We start from the raw sequence: 12975 nt of genomic DNA on the forward strand, positions 1-12975 counted from the left end.
AATAAAAGTGTATTGTCTAGAACTTTTTAGGAAAGGGTGTAAAATTGGAAACAATAATCCTAGGGCAACAATTTTTTGTAAAAAAAAAAAAAAAAATCACTTTTTCTCATTAATGTCATATTTTTGTTTGTTCCAATTGTCTTGGGCAGCTATTACTTGTTAGAATGAATAGTTTTGTAATTCATAGTACCTATCTGACTTCCAAGCTTCTTATGTTTCATTACATTTTTAGACAGAAGCTATGAATTCCATGTAGCCTAAATGTTTTATATAAAAATAAAAATGTAGTAGTTAGTTTGAAATGAAAAGTAGAAAAATACTACTCTAATGTTGTTTAATGGTGAAATATAACATTCCTTATGGTAAACATGCACGGGGTTTTTACTGAAGGTTACAAATCAAAGACCAGCCATTTAAATTTCTTAAAAGGCAAATTCCGAAAAGGGCACCAGGATATGTAAAAACAAACATTCTTACCATGTCCAAGGTCATCTATACCTTAAGCAAGATTTGTGCTATGGGAGGGAAGTGATGTTTCTTCTTCTTTTATCCAGGGGAGCAGCTGTAGTATCTGATGAGGTACCTAATGAGGTTCCATAGGGTTCCTCCACCATGGTCTTAGGAGAGAAAAATGCTGCTACACTGGAGTTTCTGGCTAAAATTGTGATCCTGCTGCTAGACTCTAACATCCTACTATTAAAGAGTACCAAAAGCAGTTCCACTAAAGTCACTGACACCACTGATGAAATAAGGTGCTACTGAAATGGACTCAGTGTGTGAGAATTTTTGCCTTTAGTTATTTTCCTAAATGGCAAATGACATTTGCCAATGGCAGCTACGTTTCTCTGTAAATATCTGACAACTTTATCTTGTACTGAAGCACTATTTCCCTTTAAGTTTCTTTGTACTGTTTAAAAAAATAGTAATAATCCTGAAACATGATTGTGATCTCAGTTAATGTATTTTAAAAGAACCCAAGACATAATGGTATCAAATTAGTCTCATCTTGTTTTCTCAATTCAACTGTAAATCTTCACACTTTTCCCCCTTTAGAATAGTGTTATTTTTCATCCATTTACATCTTAATTCACAAAGAAAAAAAGTGTAAAAGTTACATTTCGAAGTATATTTCAGTGCAACCTAACTAATATTACAAAATAAACTTTTCATTTTCTCTGCAAAACTTCTACACTTCTAAAATGTATAAATAATAAAATTGAACAGTTAAGCAATCCAATAACCTTTTCACTGTTTAATCCTTCATCACATTCTTCCCTATTTATACCACCTAATCATCTTTTTTTTCCTTTGGATTTTTACAAGTTTGTGAGGAAGCTTATAGATCCGAGAAAACTAGCAACTCTCCCTCCTCCCCCAAACCCCCAAACCATAACCCACCACTTAAAATACCCCAGAAAAAAAAAAAAGAAGGGGTGAAATTCTGGGACACTGAATTCAATGGAAATTTTGTCACCAGTGTCCATGGGCCTGGGGATTAACTCAAAAAGGACTAAATGGTGCATGGCAAATAGTTCTTAGTGGTATCTTATAAAGTGTTCTGTATGTTTACTAATCATTTCAAGAAAGGAATGACTAGTGAGGGCTCAAGATCTGAAGAAAAAGTATATTATTAATTTTGATTAATTGTGACTCATGAAAACTTTAAGGAGTTGCAGAAAGACATAACAAATCTAGTTGACTGGGCAGCATAATGCAGATGAAATTTAGTCTTGATGAAGGCCAAAGGAATAAAACTGATAAGAACAATCTGAATTACCCATACATATTACTTAGCTCTTGAAATAAGCTGAAAAAGAGCTGGAGAAGCATTGTGGATAGGAAATAAAACATTAAGATATGGAAAAGGCATAATAGAAAATATTACAGAAAATATGGCATATTTTGGATGGATTTATATCGATCAATGTCGTGTCTTCCCCTGAAAAATGTTTTTATTTTTTGTTACTGTGTCCTAAAAAAATCTCTGCATCCAGGCCCTCTTACCTATTAGCTGGACACCAATGTTCATTTTACGTTGCTTCATCTCTGCTAATTGGTAGTTTAAAACTCCAGATGTATATAAACTCCTAACGTTCCAAGTTGCAAATTTCACATTTGTTCAAGACTTTAGTCTTGGTTTCATAACATTAGCTTTTTCATAAGATGTGAAACTCCTAACCTGGAGGACCAGAAGAGTTGAACTTGCTCTGGTGCAGTCTCCAGTGCATATTTCTGTAAGCAAGGTAAGCCAGGGTTTCCCCAGTTACAGAGACATGTTCCCGAGATTCCTGAGCGATAATTTTCACCTGGTGACGTGGATCAGTTTTGCTGGGACACATTCTAGCACAGGTGATCTGATTGTTTGGTGATGTTTATTTCTAGCCTTAGGGTAACTGTACATGTGAGGGGAGGCTCCTCCAACGCACTGTAATTGCAGCATATTGGAGCAGACTTGATTAATCAATTAATTGAGTCTGCTGAAGCATGCTAATTAACATGCTCCAGCCACTCTCCACATCTTGTGTATCAGTTTAACCATACTTCAAAATGGGTCACTTAGAAACAGGCTTTGGGGCCTTCTGGTTTAGCCCATTGCAAAAGGCCGGGGCTGGCAACACCATCAATTGGATGAAGTTTTCTGAACAACTTACGTTGGCTAATACCAATATTTTCGAAGGGATGTTCCTGTTTTCTACATCAGAAGCCTTTGTGGCTTGGTACAGATGAGCGTGGCTGTGCATTCGGGTGTTCTCTGCACTGCAAGGTAGCAGCACCAGGTGGGGCGGGTGGGACGGTGGAGGGTGTTGACCCCAGAAGATCCTGGCCAGCTGGAGCCACACTCTGGCTGCCAGCCATGCTCTGAGCAGCAGGATCACCACTGCTTCAGCCCCAGGACTCCAGGTAAAGGCTGCTGGGACTAGCTCAGTACTGGCCCAGCCTCCCCTACCCCACCAGAGAGCACATGGCACAGGCATTCCCCAGGGACAAGTAGTAGCACCACAAGGTGTCCTGCTGCTAGCTGTCCTCAGAGAAACAAACATCCATGCTCACATAGACATGGCCCATGAGGTCGGTAAAGGCTCAACAGAAATCTAGACTTCATTCTGAAAATTTTTCCTGAAGCCACCTGGTGGAAAAACTCATATCAATATTTCTAACTTCCATAAATTCACAAGAAATTATTGGTAATATGCCTGATGTAAAAATTCAGTATAATCCAAACAAGTACTTTCCTGCAACAACAAGCAGAAAAAATCCTTTGTGATCGTTGTAGACATTGTGTTTGAACAGATGGACGGGTCTTTGAATTCTCATGGATTGTTTCCCTTTTACCACATAATCTGGAAAAAAAATTGTTGGTATCTGAGCTAAGTATAGTCCTCCAGTTTGGTATATCTCAATAGTACTTGTGTTAGAACCTGATGTCCTGCCACTGGAGAGGAATTTTATTGCCTACATAGTCTTTGGAAATGAAAGTTCTTCAACAAGAGACTCCACAACTGCAGTTTGTGCAGTTTGTGATAACTGGCATGTGATCTAATTTTCTAAGCTGACCTGGTGATTCAACAGATTTCAAAATGATTATCCCTTCTGTCCAGAAGCTGTGTTTTATCAGTCACCAGGCTGGAACCATCATTGCTGATTCCTAGCATATAGTCACCAGGCAAGGGGCTGTAGACTGTTTTTAGTGAGTCTTAAAATCTTTTCATATCATGTTTATCATCATACAGATACATTTTCTTGGTTTTATCACTTTGCCACTTATCCACATGCTGCATCTGAACCTGGTGACAAAATAACATGAGGATTACAGGAGATGAAGTCTCCTAGCAGGGACAGCCTGAGTTACTTAATATACCCATATGAATGACATCAGCTTTCTATGTAACTTGGCTCCTGTGTCTTCTCAGTCAGAATCATCAAATCATAGAAAATTAGGATTAGAAGGGACCTCAGGAGGTCATCATTCCTTTTTTTGGTTTCCAGTCTCTGACCCGTCATCTTTTTACTCTTTTGTAGAATCCCTTCCCTTCCTCCTTGTCATCGGCCAGTGAAGTGAAACGATACCTCAGTTCTACCAGGGCTCTCCCTCTGTTTTGTTAATTGTTATATACTTGCATGGGTCATTCTTTTTGTCTGGCACTCTATGCTGCAGACTCTCTTGTATGTGATGGTGTCTGTAAATCCTGAGCTGTCCATGAAGCCTTCTTACTTCAGTCCTTTTAGACTCCTTTCTAAGCCCCATTGTCCCCTCAGCTGCATTTCTGATCCCTGGATCTTCTCTTCCCCAAGTATAATTACAACAACAATCCACACATATATAGCTTGAGTAAGACACTCCCTCAAAGATACGTGCATCTTGCAGTTTCTTCATCTAGACTTCTTCATTGTTTCCTCCACTCTTTGGATATGTTCACTGCTGCTCCAGTAATCTCTACTATTAAAGGAAAACAAGGCCCTAAAATTCTCCTTAAACTTTCCCTATGAGCTCAAATGCAAAGTCTTGGTTCCTGCTTCCTCTTAACCCCCTGTATTTGCTTGCTCCTGTAATGCCTGGCTGCTTGGTTTTTAAGCCTTTTTCTGAAGGTCATCCTGCCCCCTTGTTTAGGCTTGTCAGTTTACTGTTGATCGGCTGTGAACAGGGCAGAGTATCTTCCTTCAGGCTTCAGTTCCGGTCCATAACACAGAGCCCTAAGCCAAACTGCAAACTGTAAACTGCATCTCGACAACCCCCAAGCAATGAACAAGTCAGACTTCCTGAGACCTCTCTGAGGACTGGTCTCCTGCAAATGCCCATGTTTTCTTAATCCCGTTTTCTGAGCCCCTCACTTGTCACTATAGAATTTCTCACCCAGAATATTTAAAATAATATTTAGAACTTTAACTGTGGTGGAACATTTCATCTCAGAGAGCTTTACCAACATTTAATTAAGGCCCACAACCCCATCTTGTGTGGATAGAGGACCTATAATATCCTAATTATTAGAGTTGGAGTATTTTTGCCTAATTATTAGATAAACAGAAAGAGATTAAAGTTATTGTCCAAAGCCATGCATCAGGAGAAGAGCCAGGAACAGGATACAGGACTTCTAGTGTTCTGCTTTCCTTCCAGAGCCTAAAACATAACCTAGAAGAGCTCAGATGAGTGCTGTAAAAATGATTAGAGGTATGGAAAAGCTTCAATATGAGCATATTTAACAAGAAGGGGACTGTTTATTTCGTGAAGGTTGCAGATGAGAAGGGACATGATAAACATGCACAAAATAGTGACTAGTATTTTAAGAAGGAAAATGGCATATTTCTATTGACCCTTTCTCATAGTGTAAGAAGAACAGAGCATCCAGTGAACTTGAAATTATTTATTTTATACAAGTCATTAAACCATGAATCTCATTGCAATATATTTGATATAAACAACAATTGCTCAGCAGGCTTGGAAAAAGATTAGACATTTATATAAATGATTAAAATATCCATACATTACATCCCACATTACACTATTCTGATACAAATTATGACCAGCACTGGAGCTTGTTAGATAAAGGACATTTTCAATTAATCTGTATGTTCACTGCAGAAAGGAAAAGAAGAAAACAACTAACTTGCAACAGATGATTTACAAGGGGCATGTCTACGTGAGATGCTTTACCGCACAGTTGACTAATTGACTGCACAGTAAAGTGTCACTGTGTATATCTGCGCAGGTGCTCACTATGCACTAAATTAGTCTAAAGCATTACCAATACACTAAATTAGTATAAAGCATTAACCAATTTGCAAATGCAGGTAGCAAATTAACTGTGCCGTAGTAACCATACAGCGGTGCACGTATAAACACCAATTGGAGCAAATTTGCTCCTGGTCAGCCCCACCACCAGGAGGCCACCCTTGAGCTATCCCCAGGGCCATGAGGCTTGGAGCTTCTCTAGCCCTGGGGCTGGTGTGGCTCTTTGCCTGCCCCAACCTGCCCTTTAAAACTCTGTGGGGACCCTGAGGGGCTATGCCACCTGCTGCCTGCCTCTGGCCACTGGGTCTTGAAGCAGTGGCTCGGGGCCAGCCACAGAAGCTTGCACAGTCCCTTGCACTGGCTCCTAGCCCAGTCCCACTGCCTGCCTGCCTGTGCCATGCTGTGCTTTTGCACTGTGCACTGCAGGCACCTGCTCAGGACCAGGCTCTTGCCCACAACCCCCGAGGACCATCGAGGGAGCCCCACACTATCTCTCAGGGGCCTAACTCATCCCAGGATAATACTGCAGACCTTGTAGTACTGTGGAGTGAGACTAAGCTAAAGAGCCAGTTCACTCAGGGCAGACCCTCCAGTGCCCCCATCTATGAGGGCCTGGCAGCCCACATGCAGGAGCATGGGCATGACCAGTTGGTATACCAGTGCTGCATAAAAATCAAGGCCCTGAGGGCACAGTGGATCCATGTCACTGACCACAATCACTGGTTGGGGTCTGCCCACAAGACCATGCCTTTTATGCGGCAGCTGGACCACATCCTCGCACCCTGGGACCCTGGGTGGAATCGCACCATGTTCTCCAGCACAGGTGGCTTGCCAGAGCCTCTACCACAGCTTGGCAGTGATGATGAGACATCAGCAGGGGAGGGCCCCTCAGGGCACCATGAATCCATCCCGCTGTGGTCTCTGCCCCTAGCATCATCCACCAGGCCCAGAGAACTAGGGCCCAGGGAACTAGCCCTTGCCCCACTAGTTCTTCGTGCACAGCCCTGCCCAGGAGGCCAGTCTGGGAATGGCACTATTTGCCCTCACAAGCTCCAACACCTCACCAGAGGGGGGGCCCTACCTGGCCAGCCAGGCACCGCACCCCTGCACCCCACGATGCTGTTGGGAGCAGCACCTCATCACTGCCAGTGGGGACAGACTTGGGCCCCCGGGGACACCTGCCACACCTATCTGGTAAGCCCCACACTGGGACATAGGCCGCCCCCTCCCCTGCCACTTCCTCTCCCCACCCTCTCTGCCTGGCCTTGGCAGGGACCTCTCCCTGGTCCCTGGAGTTCCCTCCCACTGCACACAGGGAGGCAGGAAGCAGTCCAAAAATTACTGAGCAGCCAGTGCCCCCTCAGCTATGCAGGTACAGGCCTCTCACATGTGGAGAAATGTATCAATGCTGGTGGTGATGTTATCCTTACCTGTGGGGGGCAGGAATGTGTACTGTAGCCATAGGTACCCCCTTCAGGTGGCAGTGCGCATTGCAAGGCAGAGCAGGCTTGCTTGTTGCACTGTCAAACCTCAGGGTCCCACACCAGATTCTCAGGTGCATCTGGGACACCATGGTGATCACCAGAAGCAGGGTGTAGTGGCTCAGGCACCCTTTGGTCCATGAGGCATTCTGGGAGAGACTTCTGGCCCTTGTGGAGAGGGACATGCCCTTCTCAAGAAGATGGTAGAGGCCCAGGAGCAGCAGGCTGCTGTGCTAGCCAGGGCAGTGGAGGTGATGGAGGAGGACTGCTGGGTGCTGGACACAATTCTGGCCCTGGCAGTCACCTTCATCCCACCCACTGCTCTGCCCCTGGCCCCAGCCCCACCTGCCCCCTGGCAGCTGCCTGCCATACAGCCATAAGCCCCCTAGTGGGCTTGGGCTGAGGTGTAGTAGCACCTCCTGTGGTCAGGTTCCCTTGCCCTAGCACCTGCCCTGGGTCTCCCACCAGCTGGCCCCGCTGCCTATGTTCCCCCCGCTGTTCATCCCAGCTCCATGTGGCTCCTGACCAGGGGTGCCTGCAGTGGGATGAGCAGTCTGCATGGCCCCTGCTGGCACTACTGCAGGATTAGGGGCTACCCATGCCAGCAGAGCAGCAGCTACTTCCATCCATGGGCAAGCCCCCCACTTCCCATTCTCACTGAGGTGTATGCACCTATGGGGCTGTGGCCAGAGGCCAGGGAGCTGGGCACCTGTCCCTCCTGTCCACCCCAGGCACTCCCACCCCACTATCCCCCACCCCAGGATGGTACACAGAGCACTGTACATACTCTGCACAGGGAAGAGAATGCTTTATTGGTGGTGCATGGAGTGGTTGGTGGTGGGGTTCTGCAGGTCAGTGGGTTGAAGGGGCCCTGTGGGTTGGAGGTGAGGGAGGGCCTCTGTGGTTCAGGAGAGAGTGGGGATGGGATCTGTTCAGAAGGGAGGGTGGGACAGGGTCTGTGTTTGTGGAGGGGAATAAAGTACTTTCCAGAAAACTGTCCACAGTGAGCATGGTGCTGGGGGTGGATGGTGGGGCTCGGGTCCATGGCTGGCCATCCAGGTGGCCTACAGAGGGGAGTGCAGGAGCAGGTCGTTTGCCTGCATCTCTCACACCCGGTGCCCTGGACCCTGCTGCCAGGTGTACAGCTCACCTGGGGCCTTGGTTGAGGTGGGAGGCCCATCACTGTCACTGGTGCTACAGCTGGCACTCCCACTGCCAGGTGTTCTCTGCCTGATGTGCCTTCTCCACCCAAGCCTTATAGAAGAGCTCCCCCCACCCCAGGCCTTGCAGATGTTATGTAGCACACAGATGACAATGATGACCTGAAAGATGTTGGCCTCTGTGACCTTGAGGTGGGTGGTGAGGGTGTGCCAGCATCCCTTCAAGTGGCCAAAGGTGCACTCCACCAGTGTATGGGTCTGGCCCATTCACCTGTTGAAATATGCCTGGTGGGGTTTGGCTGGCTGGTGTAGACCACATGAGCAGGTAAGTGACATCCCTGATGAGGAGGGGTAGGACCGCCATCTCAACCAGTTGGAGGTTCAAAGCCCAAAGTATCTGCTTTCCCTCAGGGCTGGCAGGGTGGAGTTCACAGGGGGTTGTGTACCTGGAGCATGGTGTGCCGCATCATGTCCTGGAGTGTTCTGCAGACCTCCAGGATGACCTTCCTGGCAGTTGCTGTGCCCATGCTGAAGAGCTGGTTGACATAGTGGAGACTGGCAGGTGTGGCCAGCTTGAGCAGGGCAATGGCCAGCTGGGCCTTCACAGGGAAGGGCAGACACATGGTGGTGGCCTGCCACTGTAGGTGTAGGCAGAGCTGATTGAGGAACTCCTGGAAGGTGGTCCAGGTCATCCAAAAGGACTCCAGCCACTGTTCATTATCCCAGGTGCACTGGATGCAGCCACCAGTCTGGCTGACAGGACAGGCCCACAGATGGTGGGCCTGGAGCCCCAGGAGCTCATGGATGGCACTAGTGGTGATATCCATGTGCATGTCATTGGTTTCCCTGCCAGGGTCTAGGTGGCAGTTCAGGGGCTGGGTGGCATTAGCATGGGGGCAGGGGGCCTCAGACACAGTGGTAAGCCTGGCCATGTGCCTGGATAGGACCGGGGGCAGGCAGGGCTGAGATTGACTTGGGACAGGTGGCAGTCAGTGTGGCAGTGAAGCATGGTGAGCAAGGTGACAAGCAGGAGCCCGGGGTGTGAGCTGTCAATTCCTGGGCCTGGCAGGGGGCCTGGCAGGGGGGGGCAGCAGCCATCACATGGTAGGCTCTACAGCCACAAACTCAGGTGGCTGGGGAGCACTGCACAAGGCTGGCTTTTAAAGAGAGCCCCTGGTCACAAGTAGCTGTGGCCAGAGCCTCCAGCTCTCCTTGGCTGCTGCAGGCAGGTGGTGTAGGGCTGGATGAGGTTGGGAGCAACTTAGTGCCATGACTTCTAATTTATTTATATTTTGGTAAGCAATTAACATGTAACCATCAATCGAGGGAACATCTGCAGTCACTTTAGTTAAGATTACATAACATGTGCCATTTTAAATGTTTGGCTTTGGTCATTGAAAACTGTCTCCAATATTTCAGAAAAAATTGTCCAATTCCCCAATGTTTGCTACTTCCAGGAAGTGATTTTTTTTTTTTTTGGTAACAGCCCTAAACTTGAAAGAATTGGATATTCGATAGTTGCTTTGTACTGAAGAATGGCTGAATAGTTTTCACCTTTGTCCAGATACAAAACCTAGAAAATGTCAGTTTGAAAGATTTTGATTCATCTTTCATCTTTCTTTTGAATGTATCATATTAGAGTGGGAGCTACTATATTTTGTGATAATTTGGAGATATTGTATATGGATGGATGAGATGGTTCTGTGCATATAAAACTGGAAGTAATGTAATCCAGAGCTAATGAACAATGACTAATTTCCCAGAAATGTTCTGTTTTTCATTTTGAGAGCACAGAGTTTTTTTCTGCATGAAGGACCAGTTCACTATAATTTATCAGTTTTCACTTTCCAATTCACAAAGGCACATTTCCCCTTACTCTTATGAATAAGTCAAAAGGAACCAATGCCATTTAATTGCCTAACTTATCATTCTTAAGCAAGTTCTTTAACTTTTATAGCACTGATATTATCAAATAGCATTAGTACAATTACCATATTAATCCATGGTAAGAATTGAGATTACTTAATGAAAACAATGCTTTTCTACCCTTTAGAGACTGAAGTAAGATGTGTTAGGTACACATGTATAACCTGAGTTGTGTGTTGCCAGCTTAATGCTTATAACTTATAGCAGAATGCAAGGGTGGGGAGAGCTGTAATGACTGAATGACTTTCATCAGTTGCTGCTCACAGGGTGCATCTACGTGAGATGCTAAATGTGCAGGAGACTAATTCTGCTGTGCATTAATGCATCATGGCAAAAACTGTGCCATTGCACAAATGTAGTAGAATTAGTCTACTGTGCATTAGTGTCACCAAAAGGGCATGTGCCAGTGCTCCTGAGCAGTAGTGCTAGATACTGCACATTGAGTTAATACCTGTTATTACAGATACTAAACTTAATGCACAGTAACCAATTACAGGAAGGACAGTAGTTTTGATAATATAAGAATGCTGGAGTAGAAACACTGAGGGTGAGGTTACATGTTACACTTAGCCCATACTAAGAGCACTTAAAATGCAGTGAACTTCTGCATGTTAAAGCTCATTAACTCATGCTAAGTGCCCTCTGGGCCGGATCCAAACATGCAGGCACACATGGTTTGTGGTTGCTTAAACCTCTTTGCAGTGCCACAAACCACACGCCCGGCACATTACCATGCTGCAAATGGCAAGTGTTGAGGCAAAATTTGCTACCGGGTACTCACAGTAGCCCCCTCGCCAAAAAAAAAAAAAGCTGCAAAAAAAGTGGCATTGCACATGTCATAGGAGCATGCACCAACAGCCATGGAGGCTCAGTCCTCCTGGGAGATGTTCTGGCTGCTGGAAGCCAGTGTCTCCCTTCCTTTAGTTCTGCTCTGACTCCTCCAGCATGCTGGGAGTCAGGAGGAACAGGAAACCAGCAGTTCCCTAAAGTGGGGCACTTTGTCTTGCACCAAAGCACATGTGTAGGGGCATGAACAGTGGCAAAAAGGAACAGCACAAATTTGTGCCGTGATTTTTTCTGCTGCCGCAAGCGCATACCCTTGCACATAGGGACATGCCCTGAGTGTCTCAAAGTGATGTCACTTCAAGTAAGGTTAACTCTGGGCTGTTACACCTAGCTTGTGTTAGAGTAACTTCAGTCTGCTCTAGAGATGAAATGAGCTATTTGCTGTCCTCCAGCATCCAAGGATGCACTGCTCTCAGCTCCCTCTTCCCTCAGAGTAGAGATAGAGCCCAGGCACCATAGCCAAGTCAGAGCTGTGCAGGCAAGAAATAATATTAACATGTTCATAGCATATTCTAGCTTTAAGATTGCTTAATATTCCCCAGATTTAGTATGGCATACATGTAATGTGTAACTTCACTCTGAGCTGAATTCAGACCAAGTGAAAGTAGATTACTTCAGTTTTTAATTTAGATCACTCTCTCCTCTACTGCTGCAGACTGTAATTCTGTTTACTCCTGGTCCCCACTTTCCTCTGGCGGCTTCTCATCTAGTTTCTGTGCTGTTGGCTGTTTTTTAATTTTTTCAGCCTTTCAAATCAGGACCTATCTGCACTTCGGAAAGAAACATGCAGGATTTTGTCCTAGGTTCAGCAACTTTAATGTATTCCTCACTGTCTTAACTGTGTTCAAACTCTCACTGTTCTGGGAAGTTCTGAGACTTTAACCTGATAACAAGAGTGCCCATTCAGCAACTTACTTTATAATTTAATAATGATCATATAATTATTTAGAAAGTCCTTGGCACAGCAATTGGCATACACACTCACAGTGTACTTCTGAAGACATTTTTGGTATCTAGTTCAAGCATCTCTTTAAAAAGTTATTGAATGTGAGGTTTCAGTGTAAATATTTTGTAATAGGCACATAGCCCCTGTACAAATATGAGAGTGCTTAAATGATATAGTTTCTTTCATGTTCTGCCTGTCATATTACAATTTATTTTAACATTTTCAGAACACGACTCTCAGAGAACTTAACAATTAACTTAATCTCAGAGCACTGTCGTAAGATGAATAGCGTGACAAAAATGAAATAATTGAAAACAATGAATTCATTCAAATAGGTTAGCTATACTATCCTAAGAGAAAGTAAAAAGTTATTACCAGCATTGAAATGGTGTTTCTGGTCAAAGTGAAATCAACAGCCCAAAACAACAGCTTCAGAAGACCCAGTGGGTGAGTCTACACATTTATTCATGTGCTATAGTTGCTGGATAACCAAGTACTAAATCAATGTGCGGTAATTTGCACTACTGTGCAGTAGTACCAGTGCATGGGTTTTTTTGGATGCTAACTGTGCAGTAGCCTAATACTGTTGTGCAATAGGGCATTAGCATGGGTTTTGCCTGCCACGCTGCTGCTCAGTGTTATTGGGCTGCTGTGCAGTTAGCATCTCATGTAGATGCACCCTGAATGATGCTAAACAAATGTGTTTTGTTGTACACTAAAGCAGTCCATGGAGGGATGCAGGGATGTGTGCAAAGACATGATATAGAACTCAAGCCCCAGCCCACCAGCCAGATCCAGTCTAAGGAGCCATGTCACTAGCCTTCAGGGCTCCCCACAGGTCCAGAAATTTGGCATTGGTGGCAATTAACATTGCTACCACTCTCCCAC

The 12975-nt window shown here is 45.1% G+C and overlaps 1 protein-coding gene across 1 annotated transcript in view; it reads left to right on the plus strand.

Moving 5' to 3' along the window:
* The window catches only part of LOC149869243 (lipoxygenase homology domain-containing protein 1-like), a 270001-nt gene that overhangs the window by 14889 nt on the left and 242137 nt on the right, over nucleotides 1-12975 (plus strand). The gene's annotated exons all lie outside the window — the stretch shown is intronic.

This window comes from Crocodylus siamensis, chromosome 3 (genome assembly GCF_052110815.1).
Source record: "Crocodylus siamensis isolate JL-2025a chromosome 3, ASM5211081v1, whole genome shotgun sequence".
NCBI lineage: Eukaryota > Metazoa > Chordata > Crocodylia > Crocodylidae > Crocodylus > Crocodylus siamensis.